Genomic DNA, 21,741 nt, shown 5'->3' on the forward strand with positions numbered 1-21,741 from the left:
CCTCCCCTGGCACACAGGGGACAGGGCCTGTGATGTAACCATGTCCCCAGCCTCCCCTGGCACACAGGGACAGGGCCTGTGATGTAACCATGTCCCCAGCCTCCCCTGGCACACAGATGAAGAAAATGGGGCACGTTCTCCACATTTCCTCCCATCTCTGTCTCCTGATAAGATTTTGTCGGTGACAAACTAGTTGAAGGACTTTTGCCAAACTGGTAGGAGAACAGACACAGAACAAGTGAACCTAAGAATACAAAGGAAGAAAAGAAAAGCAAACAGAAGTGAGTAAACAGAGAGGTGTGGAGACGGAAAACTAATCTCGTAAAACATGAGAAGCGAGGAGGGAGGAAGGGGCGAGCTACGCCCCCAGGTTACCAAGGGCACCCCCCTTACTGGCTGTTTTCTTGGCCTCCGGGTGATTGGATATGCTTATTTGAATGCAGCTCTTTGAAAAGTCCTCATTCATTTATGAGCACACCTGTAAGAAATGCTCTACTGAGCAATACACAAGTGAATGTGCTGTAACATTACATTATCAAAGTTCTTCAGTCCTTTTTGTCATCAAGAACAACGAAAGTTGGTCTTCTGGATCTTTTGGAGATTGTCTCCACCGACAGAAAATAGCACCAGCTGTCTTTGGAATGCTAGTATCGATGGTCTTCCTCTGCGTCGGTTAACCAGTCACAGCCTCACAAGTGTAAACACACCCTCCAATATAAAGCTTTATGGTAAGCCACCAGATCCTTAAAGGCTTTGTCCTTTAACGTAAGTATGATGCCGACCTTCATCGGTACAGGCAAGCTGCAGGGGCATTGCAGAAGCTTCCAGCAATTTCCAGCATTGCAGAAGGGTGAGCGTCAGAAAGGTGTCAGCTATGGTGCAGCCTGCCCAAGCAACAGGCTCGGGAACATGACCCTTCTGCAACCTTCCAGCCCAGCCCTTCCTTAGCTGTCCTTCCTCAGTTCGTGGTAAAATCAACGTTTTCTTGATGTAAAAGCTACTGTTTTAAGTTAATTTTTTTTTTTACTGGAAACATCTCCTCTTTAATCCAATACACTCCACCACTGCCACACACTCTGAAGGGATTTGGCTTCCAGGTTCCAGTTCTGACTGTTTCTCATGTGAATGGGTAGCTGATCCAGCCACACTCATGTTATGAATGTTGTCAAGGGAACAGACAGAAAGCAAAGAGTCTTGATAACTCTCAGAACTAATAGATCTCAGATGATCCAAGAACTCCCTTCCACCCACTGCTAAGGGAGAGATGCACACGTTTTGCGGGAGGCAAGAACCAGAACCTGAAACAACACACAGACACATAACAAAGGCTGTGCCTCCAGCCCATGCCCTCTGACTGCCGCTCTGCCCTGGCCTAGGGCACCACTTACATGTGGAACAAGCACGCTGGTCAGCAAAAAACACGCTGTTACAGAACATTCATCCTGCAACCACCATTTCAGAGAACTGACATGACTCTGAGAAGTTATCAGCTGCGAATCCATACGAGGGGCAGACCTTGGTCCTGATGCTTAAGACACACAAGTCCCACTTCGCAATGCCTGGGCTCAAGTTCTGGCTTTGGCAGATTCTAGCTTCCTGGCTGATGCACGCCATGGGAAGCAGAAGGTGGTAGTTCACATATGTGGGTCCGTATCACCCACACACAGGACCTGAATGGAGTTCAGCCACTCATGTGAGAGCTCCTAGCACCTGGCTTTGGCCTGGCCCTGCTATGTGATCATTTTGAAAGTAAAAGAGCAAATGTAAGATCTCTCTTTATCTCACACTTTCACACTCTCTCTCATTGCCTCTCAAATTAACTTTCTTACAGAATCAAATTTCTCACACACACTATTACCACAGGCATACAAACACACACACAAAGTTTGGGTAATCTTAGTGGCAGTTATTCTTAAATCTTATCACTTCTGTTTTTTCTTCTTTCCTTCACAAATGCCACTATTGCCTTTCAAAAACCACCATATAATTTACTAAATTTGAAAACATCTTAATTATGGATCCTGCAGACTCTTCAATCCACACTTTCTGAGTAATTATTAGAATTTTCTGAGTTTAATTTTTTTCATACATCTAGGTTAGAATTCACATTAATAGTTCCTAAGCCCAAGAATTCCAAACTAAGAAGAGGGAGCCCACAGGTTCCATTGCTGTTGACAGATGAAATAACACCCTGCTGCATGTGTCTTTAATTCAAATTTGTCATGCTCCAGAGGGCCTATTTCTTTTAAAAGTGGAAAACTCAGAAATGTCAGTAGAAAGTGTAATCTTGAGTGTGAAATTTGTGACTGTGCAATTACTATGTTAAATATTCATACATTTCAGAGCAAATGAAATTTCCCTAAGAATCAACCAGCAGTCACCAAGTATCTTATTAATCTCTTTAAAGTGGACAAAATATAAATTTGAACCACAGCAGCAGAATTATGGTCTGATCTACTGGTTCTGAACTTATTAAGGAATACAACAGAAAAAAAATCAGCAGAGGGGAAAAATGACAAGCGGGTTTGTGAGAAAACACAGGCTGTGTCTATGCCTAGCGGGTATCACCAATCGAGAAGTATCTGAATGCATTTGCAGCAAGAACTGTGATATTACAAACTGAAATCAAGTTACCTGAAAAGCACCAGATGGAGAAACTGAAGAACCTATCGCTAAGAATGCCAGAAACTGAAATGTGTATATGTAATTAAACAAACTGGAGCCATGCATAATTCCTGTGCTAGTGTGTTCATCACCAAGCACCAGTTTCATATCAAGTGCCATCTCCCTTTATGGAAGTTGTGTGTTGCTGCGGTGTCCATGCTCTGCAGTTTGCGCACTGCCTGTGGCCACTCGTTGGGAGGACTTGTGTACCCGTGTGGTCTTCCTCCCGCAGTCTGTTCTCACATCGTTTCTGCAGCCATCACTCGACAGGCTCTGGAGCTGCTCTCAACCCAGCCCTCCCCGCTGTATGGCAAGAGCCTGCTCCCAATGCAGGACCTCATCATCTTCTGAAATGATTCCAGTCTTGCCTTTCGTTCCCTCCGATCTAGTCTGCCTGCTACCTCAACAGCTGTTTTATCAAAGTACCTCTGACTTTGTCAACTGCCTGTTGAAATATCAATGGATAAAATCAATAGAAAAGATCAATAGATCAATATCAATAGAAAATCAATAGATAAAACAAAGGAGACAAAACACGGGGACAGAGTGCATCCATGACAACGAAGAACCATATGACAAAACACGGGGACGGGGCACATCCATGACAACAAAAAACAGTACGACAAAATCTCTCCACCTTTTAGCTAAAATAAGTAAATATCTTTTTTACAAAGTAACACACTGACTAAAAAAGATATGACAACATATTTACCTTCATTCACAATCAGAATATGTCAGTGGTGTCTTTAGGAGATTGCCCAAAAATGAAAATAACTAGTTCTGGCAAAGATATGCTGGTCTGGGTACACTTAAACATTGTTTGTATGGGATGAAATGGCCCTAGAACTTAAGAAACTGGCTTGGCATCTTTAACTTAATTTGAAGAAATGCTTACTTTAAGATGCCAAGGGGGCATTTCTTGCAGAAACCTATCTTTCCACTGCTATGTCCATCAACAATAAGTTGCATACATAGTCTACTCATTTAAACCATCTACTTTCCAGTCGAAATGAATGAACTATTGTTACACAAAGAAGTAACAGCTTTAGCCAGGAGCAGCAAGACAGCAAAGCATATATACAGAATGACTTCATTCCTATAAAATCCAAAAGCAGGTCAAATGGAACTTTAAAGCCTAGGGATACATATGTGGGTGGTTCCTCTCTGAGAGCGGATAAAACTATAAAGTTAAGCAAGTAAAGTTCCCAGTTGTGGCCAGGACAACATCAGGTGTGAGCAGGAAGTAGTGCTATGCAGGCAATGACCTCGCTGTTACCCAGCAGCACTTACACGGGTGCCTGCTTACGGTTTTCCATAAACAGTAACTGTACATTTTATGTATGTTTCTCTATTTGTGCTATACTTCAATGATCACCAATTCTGGAAAAGTCCATATTTGAGCCAAAATACCTAACTGTACATGCAGCTGAGGCAACTGTGCTTTCAGCTGGAATTCTGAATAGATCCCTGCTAATGAGCCTGACTTGACAATGTTTCCTTGTCTCAGAGCAGAAATCTTTCCCAGGCCTCCAAATCTAACCCCCAGAAGTGCTGCATCCCGGGCTCCAGGGCTGTTCTATGGGAAGTGATACTCAGATACTGAAGACTAAAAAAAAGGCAAAAGTCACACCGCAGAGAGAAGCATCATGTCACCCGGAGGAAGCCCTGAGAACACGCACATCATCATGGCAGTGGCATTGGGGCCTGGGGACAGACCTAGATAGAAACTGCTGGTCCTCTCGCCCAGCTCTCATCAGCCCAGGTGACTCAAGCTGCCATCCCTGCTCCCTCACTATTTCCAATTCTCAATGACATACCCAATACATCAAAATTATTAATAAAAGAGAAAAAGTAAAATTTGTCACTTGGGAGATTCTTAAACACATGGCTAGTCCATTTTACAGCCACCATGCACCTAATACTTACACAGTTCATTATCCAGTCACTTGTTCAGCGCCCAACATTCGACTGCTGTCAAGACATGAGGGTCTTCAACAATCCCTGCTCTGCACCAGCACAATCACCTCACTGCTCCATATGCTCCTTCCAAAAAATGCCACAGCGGTGCGTAAACTGTTATTCATTATTTTTTTAAACTGGGCTTTGCATCAGTCATCTTTTACTGTGAACAAGCCACCCCACAACTTGGTGACTTACAGAAACAAGCACTTCCTTAGCTCGAGCTCTGTGAATGAACAACACATGGTGGGCTTGGCTCACTGATGAGGCAGGCGACAGCTGACACAGCCCTGTTCCTACGGCCAGCCACAGTGGCAGTAAGCGGGATCTGATTCACCTGACAGTCTCGGCTTTCCAAGAACAGCCAAGGGCAAGCTGAAGGGGCAGGTGCCTTTCAAGTCTGCTACATCTAAGCACAGAAGCCTGCTGGCAGAGGGTCACCTGAGAACGCAGGAGAGGGTGCAGCTGTGGCCCTCGCTTCAATGCACCCTACCCCGAGAGACGGGGCCACTGGGACCACTCTCACAGCGCCTCCCTTCCAGTTCGGCATTTTTTTCACCAGGACCAACAAATGCAGGGAGGAGGGAAGCTAACAGAGAAATGAAGCTAACATGTGGAAAGGAAGATGATTAGGAAAATATAAAGAATTATAACAATTATGATGATGTGAATTTTTAAGTGAATGCATTTGATGTTGGCGAAATCAACTGAACAACTATTACCTTTTTGCATTGCTTTATGCAACACTGATGTTAGTGTGCTCAAGTTGTCAGTGACACAGACGTAAAGATCAACACTGGTCCTACCTTCACACTTGTTCTCCCTCTGGCCATTCCCTGGGGTCATCATCTCAGTACAACATCCCACAGCTTAATCAAGAACCCTTTATGGACGCTGCACCTACTGGTTAGGATGCCCTGGTCTCACTGCAGAGTAACTGGAACTCAACAGCTGGTTCCAGTTCCTAGTTCCTGATTCCAGCTTCTTGTTAATGCACACGGACATGTTAGCTAAAGTAACTAGCTTCCCGTCACCCCCACGGGATTGGCTCCCAGCTCCCCAAAGCAGTCCCAACCTTTCAACCCTTCACCCGCAACCATCAAGTGTTTGAAGACTGAACCAAACGAAGGCATTCTCACCCTTTCTCTCTCTACCCCCACAACCTCTAAAACATCTAAGAAAGGAAGCCTCTATTTCCTTTGCGAGTTTCACAAAGCTGATTGCCCACTACAGTTATTTGACTAAATGACCGTTAGGACAAAGAGCACAGTAAAATACTTCATCGTTGCTCCTGGGAGTATTTATTTTGTTATTATTTGCTGCTAATGCAGAAAAGAGTGTTCGGTCACAGAAGGCTCACCAGCATTTTCATTTGTAGCTGCAGCCTTTCTTTCCTCCCATTCACTATTCAGAACATTCTAGCTCTGCCTACAGGTTTGGGCAAGTGAAGAGGCCCATGGATGCGGCCCACACTCCCCCACTCACCAGCTCTCTTTCCTTAGCAGGGAACACTTGGCAACTCAGCATTCACATCTATAAAGTGAAGGCCATGGCACCTGCCCCGAAGACCACATGAAAGTTGAACAAAGCGTAGCACACAGCATAGCTCATGTAGCTATTCTGCAAATAATCACTGACACTATTATGAATAATATTAACATTGTAAGACCAATTATGCAAAAAGGTTTGGTTTCATAAACAGAGATTACAGGAGAAGCTAGAAGAGTTATCTCTAAAGGATTCTTAGGTTCTCTATTGTTTGTTTTTTTTGTTTAAAGTTCATTAAATCTCATTTACAGCAAACTAGAAGAGCTATTTTCTGGTGTTCTGAGATGTGCTAATTAGTTCAACCAGGACCTTTCCTGCTTCCTGCCGCCAGGCAGATGTTACGGGCTCTCCTTCACGGGAGAATGCCGGCTGCTTCCCAGCTCACCAGCCACCTTTCTGTGTGTTACAGACACAACAGGAATTAGAGAGAGAGAGACGCTGATAAAAAAAAATGCAGTTGAGTTATTTGTTCCAAAAGAAACTCATCTTTCTGAATAAAAATTAGATATTTCAGTGCTAATATCTTTTTTGGAAAAAGCCATATTTTCATTGAACTGTAAGAAAAAAAGGCACACTCTGCAAGTGGCACTGAGTCCTCGTTGTTTCTTAGCAATAACAAGCGCACAGAGAGGGACTATCTTACAGAGATAGCAAATGTTCCCTGAAGAACTCAAAGACCACTGAGGAAATTACTATGAATTTTTTTCAATTTGCATTTTAGCAATCAAATCTGAGATTCGCTGAACTCAATGAGTTCCCTGGAGTCCAGCGGCAGCTGCAGAGGAGAGAACCCAGTGGTCTGCTTCATGAAAACATCTTGCCATTTCATGAAGGGTTATTTCGGAAGATAAATAGGAACGGTTCAGAAACTTTCTGAACAATTATAAACATCTTTCTGAGTTTGTAAACATGCTTCAGAGTATCTAGGAGAATATGAATTTATGTTCAAGGCTATTTGAAAGTCAACTGGAATGGATCAGAGGGAAAATGTGGACAAATAAGGACAGGCAAAAAAATCAAATTTGTATCTATGATAGAGTTAATCATGCCTTCTGTGTACATAAGCAATAAGTATGACTTAAACTACAGTTATGGACTAAAAAGTTCTTATTTCAAAACTAAGATACACCAAGATCTATTCCTATTAAAATTATGCTCTCCGGGTCCAGCATGATGGCCGAGTGGCTAAATCTTCCCCTTATAAGCAACAGGATCCCATACGGGCACTGGCTTGTGTCTCAGCTACTTCATTTCCCATCCAGCTCCCTCCTTGTGGCCTGGGAAAGCAATCGAGGACGGCGCACAAAACCTGAAACCCGCACCTGCATGGGAGACCCGGAAGAATCTCCTGGCTCCTGGCTTCGGATTGGTGCTGCTCTGGCCACTGCAGCAGCTTGGGGAGTGGGCATCGGACAGAAGATCTTCCTCTCTGTCTTTCCTCCTCTCTGTATATCTGACTTTCCAATAAAAACAAAAATCTGTAAGAAAAAGTATGCATGAAAATTGGGTATGAATGAGGCTAGTAAATAAATGAATACACAAAGGGGAGAACTGTCAGTAAAGCTTTGCTTGAAATCACTCTTGAAAATCGGCGGCAACACTACATTCCAGCACACAAAGCAGGGACTAAAACCCCAGAAAAACCAGTCCTTTTTCCGGATAAGGAAAATGACTGCTGGGAGGGATGGACCCTTGAACCTATTAATTCATTGACCCTACATTAAACCGTGAAAGTTATTTAGGGAATTTATATTTGACGATTTGAGGATATTATATGACTCTCAGTAGCTAATTATACCATTTTTTCTTTCTCTTGGCATTTGTGCTTTCTTGCAGTTTTTAACTTTTATCAGTCAGAAAATTGTTCCCTAAGTTTCCTCTGTAGTTAGGAAGATCTTGCACTTACAGTTATAAAGCAACAACAAAAGGGGTAGCTAGCTCACGAGGACAGAGATGGACGGCTCTTCCACAGAGGCAGCTTCCGTAGAGCAGTGGTGCCAGCGTCCTCTTCGCCCCATCCCTCACCATGTGACGTCCCGAGCCTGTCCACAGGCTGGGAAGCTCCCCACCAGACCCTAACCATCATCTTCAACAGCAGTGAAGAAACCATTTTGCTGTCTTCATAAATTACCCAGGCACAAGAATTCTGTCACAGCAGCACAAAACAAGGTAAGACATCAAGCCAAATTTAGCTCAGAGATCTTGTATTCAAACTGGTGCACTAGGGAGATCCAATCATTTTGGTGATCTCTGAGAATACTGGAATTTCCTATCAGTAGTTACCATCACCAATCACAACAACAAAAAGAACGAGGCTATAGGACAAGGCTTCATATTTGTAGCTTGGCAATTACCAAGCATTCATCAAGCACTTTTTGTAATGAATGCAGCTATTGTGTTAAATGAGATTAATGCGGTCCCTGAATTTTAGAAAAATCAAGCAGCGGGTGATGAGAAGTGATTTTCCTAACTAAGCACAAAGACAGAAAAAGAAAAAACAGAAATGCATACGACGGTGCTTTCCTCCAGCCCTGAAACACCTGCAGGGGTGGTGCCCAGCCCTTCTGTGGGACCCACGCAGCCTTGGGAAGAGGAAGAGCTGCACAGCTCCTTAAGTAACAAGCGAGTAAATGCTCCAGCCATGTGAGTCTTCTCAGCGCTGCAACCAATGAAAGACAAAAAGAACAAGGAAATCTCCAAATGAAAACAAACTGACTTCCGGAGCCTCAGCCTGGGACCCGGGCATCGCCTAGGGGTGCCAGCTGGTGTCCTGGTTGCTCTGTTTCCAGTCCAGCTCCTGGTAACACTCTTCGAAGCAATGTGGAGAATGGTACAAGTGCTTGGGCCCCTAGGAGTGGGTGAACTAGGAGACACTACTGGTTCCTGGCTTCAGATTGGCCCAGCTCTTAAGAAACTGGTTTTAAAAGTGTGGCCTCTTAAGACATTGGCTTTAAAAGTAAAATTTTGCAGAGGAATGTGATTTTTAAAGGAATCAGACTGTATGGGCTTGGAAATGGGTCTTTTACTGAAAATGCAATGCCCATAAAGACAGTCATTGGGTTGGACGAGTGACAACCCTAGCAGTGACTAGGTCAGAGACTGGAGGGCAGAAAGGCCCCCTCACACACCTGCACCCTGACTCAGCAAGCGCAAGCACCCCTTCTAGGACGTTTCCAGCACTGGGGCCTTGGAACAAGGGCTTCTGGACAGGTCTTCAAGGTAAGCGGGGAAGTGTGGCCATTAAACACAAATTACATCTATTTTATTCTGATATCTGGCATTTTATGTGGTTGAGACATGCTAAATAGCCCTAGAATCATTCATTCTCTTTTTCTGAAAAGATAATTCAAATGCTAAGGTCTTGCATGTGTCATGTACTGGGCTAAGTGCTTTGATATTTGACAAGTTATCTAATTTAGTCCTTGCAACCCTGTAGGCGAGGTGTTTCATTCTAATTTCCAAGGTGAAAACCCAAGCCTCAGGAAAGGTCAAGAGATGGAAGATTGGTGATAATTTCTTAAGTCAGAGTACGAGTAAGGCAGGAGCTTATTGGCTTCAACACATATAAAGGCAGCCACTCCAAGTATAAGCATAGATTCTTTATTTTCTTTTTCCCAGGATCATAATAAAAGCGATCTTTGTGAAACAGCAGGTTGCCCATTCCAGAGCCAAGACTGTCACAGCTTCAGAATGCACTGAGCTGACAGTCCTCGTAGCTTTGTGCCTTAAGTAGCCCTTTATTTTTAGGGTTTTACTAGTAAGTCTGTATGGGTCTGAATCTAAACTGTGTTTGCCTGGTGTAACCACCCAGCAGAATAACTGGTTGAATTCCATTAGGTAGATTACTCAACTCTGGATCTGTAACAGGATGTGGGAAGGCCTCGCATGGTGTCCACATGGGACAGCTCAGGTGCAGCCTGGAACCATTCTGTGAAACAACAAGTGAGCCCCCTGCACATTGCTGTTCTTGAAGGAGACCTCGGTGACAAAAGAGAGCATGGCTGCTTTGTCCCAGCAGGCTGCAAGGCTCTCTCTATCGGCAGGTGGTGGCCAGGAGCCTTCGGGACACCGGCTCAGTTTCATGCAGCAGCCAACATTTCAATGCTGTCTCAAGAATCCCAGCTTGCACATGCAGCTAACATTCCACTGGGGGGAACTATACATGCACTCTCACCTAGCGCCATCCAGGAACCTCTAGGTTCCTTGAGCTGCTGGCACAGTGTAATTTCTGCTTGTTCCCTACTTCCTTCAGTCTCTCACGCTTGAATTTTGTTTTCAAATCAAGGAAACTAACACTTAGCCTTTTCTCCTTTTTATTCCATTTATAGTATTCCCACTTCTGGAAGCAAACTGTATGGCTCTGACTGAGAGAAATAAATTGGGTGAAGAAAAAAATTCAATCAATAATATCTCATAATGCAATATAAGAATATAAGCCAAATATACAGAAAGGCTTGGAATCTTTGGAATTCAGTTACCTCTAATGGTAGTTTTTAAAGATTTTTAAAATTTTTATTGCAAAGTCAGATATACAGATATACAGAGAAGAGCAGAGACAAGAAGATCTTCCCTACACTGATTCACTCACCAAGTGACCACAATGGCTAGAACTGAGCTGAGCTGAAGCCAGGAGCAGGAGCCTCTTCTGGGTCTCCCACATGGGTGCAGGGTCCCAAGGCTTTGGGCTGTCCTCAACTGCTTTCCCAGGCCACAGGCAGGGAGCTGGATGGGAAGTGGGGCTGCCAGGATACAAAGCAGCATCGATATGGATCCTGGTACGTTGAAGGCGAGGACTTCAGCCACTAGGCTACTGCGCAGAGTCTGTCTAATGGTATTTATAAGGGAAATAAACCCAGTGTTAAATTCACTCAATCGTGTTCACTTTGCATGTCACCATTTCATTTTTCTCACTTTTGTCAACTCAGCTACTTTAACACACAGTGCTTTGTGATGTCTTCTGTATTAATAGAAGCAGATGGAGCTTTAACGTGGGACACTGGACTGCTGTCTGGCACTCTGGATGCCCACATCTCCCACTAAGTGCCTGGGATCCGGTGGTGTCTGGGTCTGGTACAGGTTCCTGCTCATGCACAGCCTAGACACCGCAGGGGATGGTCAAGCAACTGGATCCTTCTACCCATGCGGGAGACCAAGATTGTATTCCCGGCTTCTGTATTCCAGTGCTGGCTGCTGCAGAAACAAGAGCTCCCACGGCTGCTCTGTCTGTTTTTCAAATAAACAAAAAATTTTAAATTTAAATGATACTGTCTCGTCCTTCCTCTCACTCCCTCTCCCAGATAAGCACAACCAATGCCTGATGTTTCTCCACTTCTCACGCTTTTATCGAATGACAGAAGAACCAGACACAAGAGAAAGATCTAAATTCCAATGTAAGAATCTGCTTCAAATCATGACAGTAAGAGCATTCACATATGTAATGGAGTGTTGGCAGCATATCATAATGGATAGAGTATTATTCACTGCTGGGAATTACAGCTTACAGAGCACCTTCTGGTGCAGCTCATGATTCACTGGAGTAGCCCAGGATCTCGTTCAACAGAAATATCTGAGTGAAAACAAATGTTGCAGGCTTGTGTCTGTTAAGGCAAGCTGGCCCTTTCTTCCACGCAGTGATCATGGGAGCAGGTATACCTGGTTCTTAGCGTAGCAGGTGAGCCACCTGCTCATTTCGGGGGAGCTGTCAGTGCCGGGGTGCAGAGTGTGGAAGCCAGTCTCTCCAGGGAGCTCTTCACCTGACTTCATGTCGATGCAACCCAGCTGCAGGGGCACCTTCATCGTTTCCAACAATTTTTCCTTTTCACCAGTTTAACCCATGAGCCTGCCCAGACCTGAGTTCCCTGCTGTGGGCATAGCCTATGGCACACCAAACAGTGTGCCACCAACGGCAGGAATAACCTGAGCCTGCAGAGGCCAGGTAACAGAGGCCCGTACACAGGAAGGGTCTGCAGTCGTCCGCAGGGCTTCCTTCAAGCTAGGCTCTTAGAAACTGTCTTAGGGGGACCTTAAAAACTAGAAATGTATAAATAAATAATGTCCACATAACAAAAAAGTTTCAAATGTATGTAAATATGATTTGTTTTTCCCACCAGAATCCCACATCAACATGACATTAAACTTTGGGTCAAGCTAAAGATCCATGAAAAACAGTTGGCATCATGAATACCAAGCGGTTGGTGCATTGAACTACGTGAAAATAAAAGGGCCTCACTGTTTTCCCCTTAGTTACTTCTTTACCTTCTTTACAGTGTCTACTATCACAATAAATACCTGATCCCACAACTTCCTCTAAAATCACCTCAAACCATATCCCATAAATCAACCAAATTAGGTCTATTTTTAATTTTTCATTACTTCAGTATTCACACATTCTATCCCACCATTTGCACCAGCTATCTCACTTTATAATTTTTCTAAAATTAATTCAGGTCTGCATATGTTGGTTTCTTATACTCAGCAAAGAGAAACTGTGACTAATATTTTAATGCTACCAATTAAACCTGGCTCACAGTGCCAGATATCATAGGTGATGCTTGGCAATTAAATTCAGGTGTATAAATATATATATACATATATATATATATATTCAGGACCTATTTGAGATGAACAACAGCAGGCTACAGAACACGCAAGGATGAGTAAGATGCAGTCCTCTACCTTGCACTCACCAAATGTACCGGATAGTAGACAAGAGGGATTGGTGAACAATCAACCAGAACGCAAGCTGGATGCCAGGATTACACTGGTGTAGTAACGCTAATACCACCAAGGCGATTGTTACGGCAATGGACACAAGAAGAAGAAGATTCTGATTTCAGAAATGCTGCGTTTGGGAGCAAAGAGGCCCAACAATCCAGCTGGCTAAAAGGGAGTGGTACGGCATGGTTCTCTACAACCTGAGGACCAGACCAAACACTGAAGTGTTGTGAATGAAGTCTTATAGAAGGACAAAACGGGAGGCGGGTGCATCTGCCTTAGTCTAGAGAACAAACCATCCCCAGGAAGTCCTGGGACGTGCAGCACGGCTGCGTGCTATGTGAGTTTGGGAACACATATTGATATTCATGACATCTTTCACAGGCCATACAAAATCACCAACTTAAAAGTAGTCTACCTGTCCCAGCACGGGAGCCTCGTGGCTAAAGTCCTCACCTTGTACACACTGGGATCCCATGTGGGCACCAGTTCTGGTCTTGCCAGCCCCACCTCCCATCCAGCTCCCTGCTTGTGGCCTGGGAAAGTAGTCAAGGACGGCCCAAAGCCTTGGGACCCTGTATCCATGTGGGAGACCTGGCAGAAGCCTCTGATTCCTGGCTTCGGATTGGCTCAGCAATGAATGTTGCGGTCACTTGGGGAGCAAATCATCAGACAGAAGATCTTCCTCTCTGTCTCTCCTCCTCTCTGTGTATCTGACTTTGCAATAAAAATAAAATAAATCTTAATAAATAAAGAAATAAACAAATCAAAGAATAGTCTGCCACAGATTCACTGAATTTCAGGCCTAGCCTGGGATTACCTTGGCAAGACCAGACCGAATGATTCCTGGGTCTTGTACAGTCCTCGGACAGGACATTACCCACCCCTAGCTGAAGTCATCATGAAAACGTACTGGCAATCACAGTGAATAGGTGGACTGTGCTCTGTAGGTCACTGCTCTCCCAACTGCTTTCCAGCCGCTCTAGATCCAAGAGACCATCTGTGAGTGGGCAATTTTATGGTCAAAATCTAAGGGCAAAAGTACTCCACTCCTTAAAAAAACATATGTCCATTAGAAAGCTAAAATTTCTGAGAAGTCTAGTGGTGGAGTAGCATTTTTAGTCTTTTGAACTCATAATTTCTCAAACTCTGTAATTTTTTCAATTACTTATTTTTCCCAGGACATGTTGAACACTTTGAAGACCTCATTTCAGGAGGGTGTGGTTTAGGAAATGCTGCTCTAGGCAAAGAGGATCAATAATTGACCTGGATCAAAGAGAGCAATGTGGCATGATTCGTGTCTCATAAATGTTTAGAGATTGCTCATCTTTTGGCACTGCAGTTAAGAGGCCATTTGGGACACCTACATCCCATACGGAAGTGGCTCACTTTGCATCTCAGCTTTGTTTCTGATTCTAGCTTCCTCCTAACACACAGCCTGCAAGCCCTGTCACCCTGTGGGAGAACAGGATGGGATTCTCCTGGCTTTGGCCTAGCCAGTCTGTGGCTGTCACAGGCATCTGGAGAGTGAAGCAGCTGGAAGACCTCTGCCCTCTGCCCTCTGCCCTCTGCCCTCTGCCTCTCTCTCTCTGTTTTCTCCCTCCCTCCCTCTCTCCTTCCTCCCTCCCTATCACTTTCCACCTTTCAAATAAAAATAAAATACATTTTAATTATTTTAAAAGTATAAGGAATTCTATTCAATATGGAATTATCAGCAAAATTGCTTAAACCAAATCAAGCGATCGTCTTTGCAGGGTGGAGGGAGCGGTAGAGTAAGTCAGAACAGCTCCTGTTTTTCTAGCTGGGGTAAACCATGTATGCACAGCATAGAAGTTATCACTTAGACCGCTTTTAAGTGGGCTGTCCAGTGTCATTAAATAAACCCACGTTATTATACAGCATAGTTCTGTCAATCTCCAGAATGCTTCTGCATCCCAGTCTGAAACTGAACCACCAGACTCTACTCCCTCCTGTACCTAGGCCCCAATAACTGGAATTTCATTTTCTGCCTCTGTGCAACTGCCCTACATTCCTACTAAATGTAAATCAAACAATATTTATACTCCTGGATCCAGCTGACTTGATTGAATGCTTTCAGAACAACTCATTTTTAAGATAGGGCCAGAGGCCCTTTAAAAAAAACTTAAAAATTATGCATTGCCATCACCCTTTAGTAGAATTACTAACAAAAAGTAGAGCAGGGCAAATCCAAACATAAACCACTGAAGGACATAAAGGCAATAACACCTGCCTTGAGAGGGGGAATCCACTAACAAAGAACAGAAACAGAAAGAACCCGATAGGGAACGGCTTGGGAGGGTGTGTCACAGCCCATCATTTCCTGGAGACTAATTAACATCATATGAGGACTTCAAGAGACTTTGCTTACGCTTAAATATCCAGAGTATGTAACACCTCACAGGAGTCACTGACGCCATGGTGCAAGGTCTACTGTGAACAGGAACGTGGGCTAGTGATCATGGCCCACGTGTCCCAGCTGGCTACCTTTCAAGTCACAACAGAACAATGTGGCCTGATTAGCACTCCAATGTCCAAGACAAAAATGTGACCATTCTGCTGCTCTAGGAAACTCTCATTGGAAAAGAAAATAGAAAAAAAAAAGCTGAGAGAAAATAAACATATTAAGATCTAACGTCTCTTCGCTTTCTAAAATCTTATTGCCAACCCAAATAATTTCACTTCCAGACCAACTGCTAAGTTCCAACTGGTGCTCCATCTTGGTCCTAACACCCTAAGTGCCACCACCTCATTTTCCTCCACAGAACCATTCCTCACTGGCTGGCCAGATAATCTTCCGTCTCAGGCATCCCTGTAGGATTGTCCCTCTTCAAACCTCCCACCCCTTCGCGGCTCCTACTTAACACATTCAACATTCGTAGCCCTCCATCCTCCAGCTTTCACAGAGACAGAGAGCTGCAAAGCGGCCATCACCTCTTCACTCACAGAAAACCACTCTCTCCTTTGTGTCCTCAGCTGCTTGATGCAGCCCCTCAGCTGCAGACTCAGAGAGGCAGTGGGGTCTGCCTACAGACAGGCCCATCCACTCCCTCCCTGGGCTGTCGGGTTGTGTCTTTATGCCTCAGACTCCCTATCAAACAAAAAGAGAAACTTAACAGTGTCGACACAATGGGATGCATGGATGGGCCATAGGAGTCAATCTGAAGGAAACACTCTGAGGAGTGCAGCACACTGTCAGTACGCCTAAGCTAGTGCATCAGACAACCGCAAAGGGACTACTTCATGTGTCTTCTAAAAAAAGAATTTAAATTAAGGAAGAATGTAGGCAAAGGAAAGGTCCATGTGTTTAACATAAGAAATCCTTTAAGCTGAAAATTCCCAGATTGCATAAAGATGTGAATTATATTTACCAATTTTAAAGGTAAATATCTGTCTTTTTGTGTTTCTAATAGTAAAATTCAGCTAAACAAGAGGGGGAAAAAAGACTCATGGGAAAGCAATGTCAGCCACCAGCTCTGCCTTCTTGGTTTGCCTATATTCACATGCAAACACTATCTGCCTCCTTATAACTGGCCCACCCTAAGATTAGGAAGAACACTCCTACCATGATCCAGCACCCAGCTTCCTCACCATAAATGAGACCTTGGTCTTCCACAGGGACACGATGCCCCTCTCAAATGCTCCCAGTAACAGTGGATGGACCCTAAGGCTCTGAACAATAAAACTGAATTGCTATCCATGTAGGTGACCAGACCTAGGCAGCCGTGTCTAGCTCGTCCCATTGTTCAGCCTCGTGTGACGTTCCTGCTGTGACTGCCCGTCGTGGTGGCTGCTGACCACTGAACCTCATTATGCACCCTCACCTCGCTGAGTTTTCTAAATCTCTCCAACCAAACCCTTGCACTTACGCTCCAGTTTTCATAAACACCTTTGCAACTGGGAGAACATAGCGATCCACCATGTGAGAAGGATGTAACAGCTTCACAGAGGGGACCTTGTGCCTCTCTGTGGCCCTTCCATCCCAGGGTGGACCACTGGAGATGACCTGAAGTCTCAAGACTCTCACATTCTTTTACTAACACATACGGGTTCCAGTTACGTTCCCATTTCAACAGAACAGCTGTCATCAGGTATCCTCAGTCTAAATCAGAAGATGTGATGACCCTCACACTGGTAGCCTTCATTTATGGCCTGAAGTAAGTCTCATCCACTGCCTTTGCCTCGGTTTCTACTTGAGCAAAATTAGAGTCTTCATGCTTTTATTTGCTAGAGCTGCCGGAAAGGATGATGTATCAGTCTGAAGTGTCCTGCAGGGCTGTGGCACAGCTTCTCTCCAACACACCTTGAGTACTCGGTGTGCCCCCAAGCTCTTCACTGCAGCGACAAATAGCCCCTGGTGCTGGGTTCAGATTGAACTGTGCCCTTGCTCTGAGCCAGACACTCGAGAGACTTCACAACTGAGCAACTGAGCAACTCAAAATGAATACTTGGGATAGCACAGACTCAAACAACGATACATCCATAGGTTCAACTAACAAGTAAACTACACCCTCAAACTAAAAAGATATCTGATTTTTAAATTCTTTCACCAGTTACTACTTGCAAATCTTGAATGCCTTAATTTCTTTTCAATTTGAAGCCATCAAGCTAATTCTCTAACATATATCTACTTAATTTTCAAACTATTCAAATAAGCATTTAACAGATGATCTAAATCTTAACTTCTTTCAGTTTTTCCTAGCCAGTAGGTGTTTGTCCTGAATCTACTTTGATTGATTGCCTGAAAATAAAACTTGGATTTTGGAAGGGACTTCAGAAAGTTCAAAAGAAAAAAACAGGCCTGGATTCCAAAAAATGTGGCAAAAACTTTTCTGAAGAACCCTCTTCTGACAGCAATCTCTCTCCAAATTTGATTCAGCGATAATCCAAATCCAATCAAAACAACACACATTAATATAAATGAAATTCTATTTGATTTGAGAGCCAACCAATCAAAATTAAAGTCTCCGTGTTCCCTCTCTCCAATTTATCTTCCAAGGGAGAGTCAGTAGTCTTGGTGAAACAGCCACTCAGATTCCATCCACTATTAGGAGTCTCCCTGCAGTTCCCTGGGATGTTCATTCTAAAAGGATGGTGACTGAGTTCTAGGTGCGAGCCAGGCTGCTGCTGGCTGGGGCGGGCCTCCCTCTGGCTGTGCCTCTGATGTATGGCTCCTGCAAACTCACACCCTCCAGTTGCACTCCTGCGTGCGTCCCCCTGTGATGAGCCACCTTCACTGAGGCTCAGCTGTCATGATGATGGATCGCAACCAGACACTCCACTCCGGGCCAGAAGCCTGGGATGTGTCACTGTGTGCAGATTTGCTTCTTGCTGGGTCTGGAAGAGAGAAAGGAGGAGGATGAGACTGTACGCTGTCTCCGCTCCTGTTCTAACTAAACAGACATGCAGCCCCATTAGAACCAGGCACAGGCACTATGGGGTTCATGGTGGCATCAATCATGGCAGTGAGTCAACACTGGCGCCTGGAAAACACCTGCAGCCACCTGACTTAACTGGCTTCCTTGCGGCTCACTTCCTACACGAGCCCTCAATATGCCGTCATCTGCTCAGTCACCCACACCCTAACCCGAAGGGGGTCCTCGGCCCACACCCTAACCCAAAGGGGGTCCTCGACCCACACCCTAACCCGAAGGGGGTCCTCAGCCCACACCCTAACCCGAAGGGGGTCCTCGGCCCACACCCTAACCCAAAGGGGGTCCTCGGCCCACACCTTAACCCGAAGGGAGTCCTTGGCTTCCCTGCAGATGAAGCCATTTCAGTTTCCGGCAGAAGCCCTAGGGAAATTACAAACTCCTTTATCTCCAGTGAATATCAAACCATATTTCACTGCATGAAAGTTGGAAAGACTGTATCAGTTTTATTAAAGCTGTAAATTTTAAAGCTATTTAAAACCTGTCATAGCTGATGCTCCTGGAATATTCTAAGAACAAACTCATTGTTCCCCCCTTCTTTCTCTCAGTTTTCTGACCAGTCAGACCCACAGCAGCACAGGCAGGAATGGCCCTATGATTTTAGGCAATGAAATTGTATCTCTGGTCCATCTATTTGTGCTCATATTTGGCACAACGGTGTAGCTCACAAAGCAAAAATGCACACAGAATATCAGGCTGGTCAAGGTCGTTGGAGACCCTGGTCTTCCAGACATGCAACAGCTACTTTGAGTTTTCACTTGAGTTTCCCCACCTGAGAACCACAAAACGCGCCTTCTGTTCTTTCTCCTTGCTAGGACGCCCCTCTCCAGCCTTCCCATTGCTTTTTCCCTCCTCCCACCCCTCAGCGACTGTGGCAGGAGCCTTTCCAGGCAGTGTCCTCAAACAGGAAACTGAGCCTGCACTTGTTCTAATTGGGCATCATCGCTCTAATTAGTATTCCAATAATAAGGTAATGTTTCTTTACCTTCTCTTCTGCCTGTGGAAATTCTTCAATTTTTTAGAGCCAATTCAAACACACAGGCTCCAGTCTCTTCCTTGACCACGGTTGTCTGATCCTCTTCTCCCTTTCCCTGTCTATACCAAACGCCCAGGCCGCCCTGATCCTCCCAGATCTCATCCCTGTCTTTCCAAAACAAAGTAGACAGCATGAAGTGCTAAAAAAGCCTATATTAGAACAAAGGAAATTTCTGTGTGAACGATGGAACTAAAAAGGCATACAAATGCTCTGGGTAAACCAAAAAGCCGTGCCTTTACTCTAACAATGTCCCTTGCCTTTCCCATTCGGATGGCCCCATAGATTTCACATTTCCTTTATTCTGTTAGTCAACCAATATCCTTTGGTAACCTAAGGCTACTTTGGAAAGCCTGAGCAATATGTTTTTCAGCCTTTTGCATTAAAAAATTGCATTCCTAAAAGCCAAATAAAAGTCACACACTTGCCTTTTCCAACACTACTGAAGAAACAAAGACCAGAGGAATGAGCCACTGACGACGCTGGGATCGTTATGGCGTGTCTCCTTGTTCCCCAGGTCTGATGGCAGTCCTGCCATGCCCACATGGGTTATGTCTTACTGCTCTCATTCTCACAGCACCTAGACAAGCACCTGAACATAATCTGTCAGAAGCACAAGCTGGACATGGTATTTTACTACAGGACTACGGTGGGGAGCGTGGGAGGGGAGACCTCTGAGCCTGTGGAACTTTATCATGAAAAATGTAACAGCTATATACAAAATTAAAAAGAACATTTAAAACATGTTTTAAAATCAGTAACTAAGTGCAACCGCACAGCGAGCTACATTTCGTTTGCTTACTTTTTTCTTTGACACGGAGAGACAAGGAGACAAGGAGACAAGTTTCCACTTATTATTTCACTGCCCAGGTGCACACAAAAGGCAGGGGCAAGCCGAGGCCCAGAGCCACGGACTGACTCTAGATCTCACACACGGATCTCAGGGGCCCACGCACATGGACCACTATCTGCTGCCTCCCCGGGGCCCTGGCAGAGAACTAGATGGGAAATGCAGATGCAACTCAACTCTGGAGTTCAAGTGACACATGCATGCATGCAACAGACAGAGGGCAGACACTGCCTGCCTTGTTCACTGCCAAGACCCACATGGAGCTCTTGCTCCTGGTTTCTGCTTGGACCAGCCCTGGCAGCTCCCGGCATTTGGAGAACAAACCAGCAGATGGAGGATCTCTGTCTCTCTCTGACTTTCCTTCTCTCTCTCTCTCTCTCTGTCATTCTTTTAAATAAATCAATAAATCCCTTAGAAAAAGTAAAATGAAAAAAATTACCTTAAACTGCATCTTCCAGGTGCTCAATAAATATTTATCAAATGAATGACAAAATATGGCAGCCAGAGCTTGGATGCCCTAAAGATTGGGTCAAACTTCTAATTCCATCCTAATCCCAATCAAAGACCATTACGAAGCTCCTAGATCAGAAAGCTGCAGGACCGGATTTCCATTACAAGGGCTATCCAGGAGAGCATAAGGAAAAACTAAGTGCAATGCTGGGAGGCTTTGTAGACCACTGTTTGTGTCTAGAACAGAATAAAGTGGTGGCAACAAGGTGGGCGAGACCAGGACTTCTTGGACCTAAATTCAGAAGGAAAGATGGATAAAACGATGCCTGACTTTGGGTGTGAGTGGCAGAGCAGGGCAGAGTTACAGCAACTGCCAACTTGGAGAGGGAGCAGTGGAGTGATTGATTAAATGCAGTAGCAGCCGAAGAGAGCTGTGTTCTAAGTCTTTTATACACACTGAACTTCCAAGAACTCTGCTCCCTATACAGACGACTGGTAGGGAACTGATTACTTAGGTCAGGAGCTCAGGAGAGAAGCCTTGCCCAGAAATTAAGGCATGGTTCAGTGACTAAACTGACAGCTGCGCAGGCCAGACTGCCTGCAAGCCTGTTTCGCCAGCACAGCATTGTTAACGTTTTTGCATGAGCTGAGGGCTTTTAAAAATAAGATGACTTTAGGTAAAACTCCAGATTTTCAGCTTCTCTTCAGAAAGTTCAAAGCTCAGCAGCTGAGACGAGACGTGGCTTCCAGAGGTGGGAGTCTTCTTCCCAGTCCCCACAGAACTTCCGTGCCAAGCTGTCTGCTCCATGGCTAGGGCTCCTGGTACCACTGCCATTATCCTGCCGTGGCTCGTCTTTGAGCAGAGCTCAGAGAATTCTCTACGGGAAGGGAGAAAATGAAGCCATTCAAAGGACCCAGTACCCTCAAGGGAAAAAAGATGAATACACTTATCCCACAAGGTTCTCTGAGGACCTGCTGAACTCCTAAAGGCACTGGGTGTGGCGCCCTCTGGCGGTTTCAGAAGAGAAAGTCAAGCTTACTTGCTTAAGACAACTTTGAGATTCAAGGCTTGA

The sequence above is a fragment of the Ochotona curzoniae genome, unplaced genomic scaffold, assembly GCF_017591425.1.
Source record: "Ochotona curzoniae isolate NIBS_2020 unplaced genomic scaffold, NIBS_Ocur_1.0 contig_21, whole genome shotgun sequence".
Lineage (NCBI taxonomy): Eukaryota > Metazoa > Chordata > Mammalia > Lagomorpha > Ochotonidae > Ochotona > Ochotona curzoniae.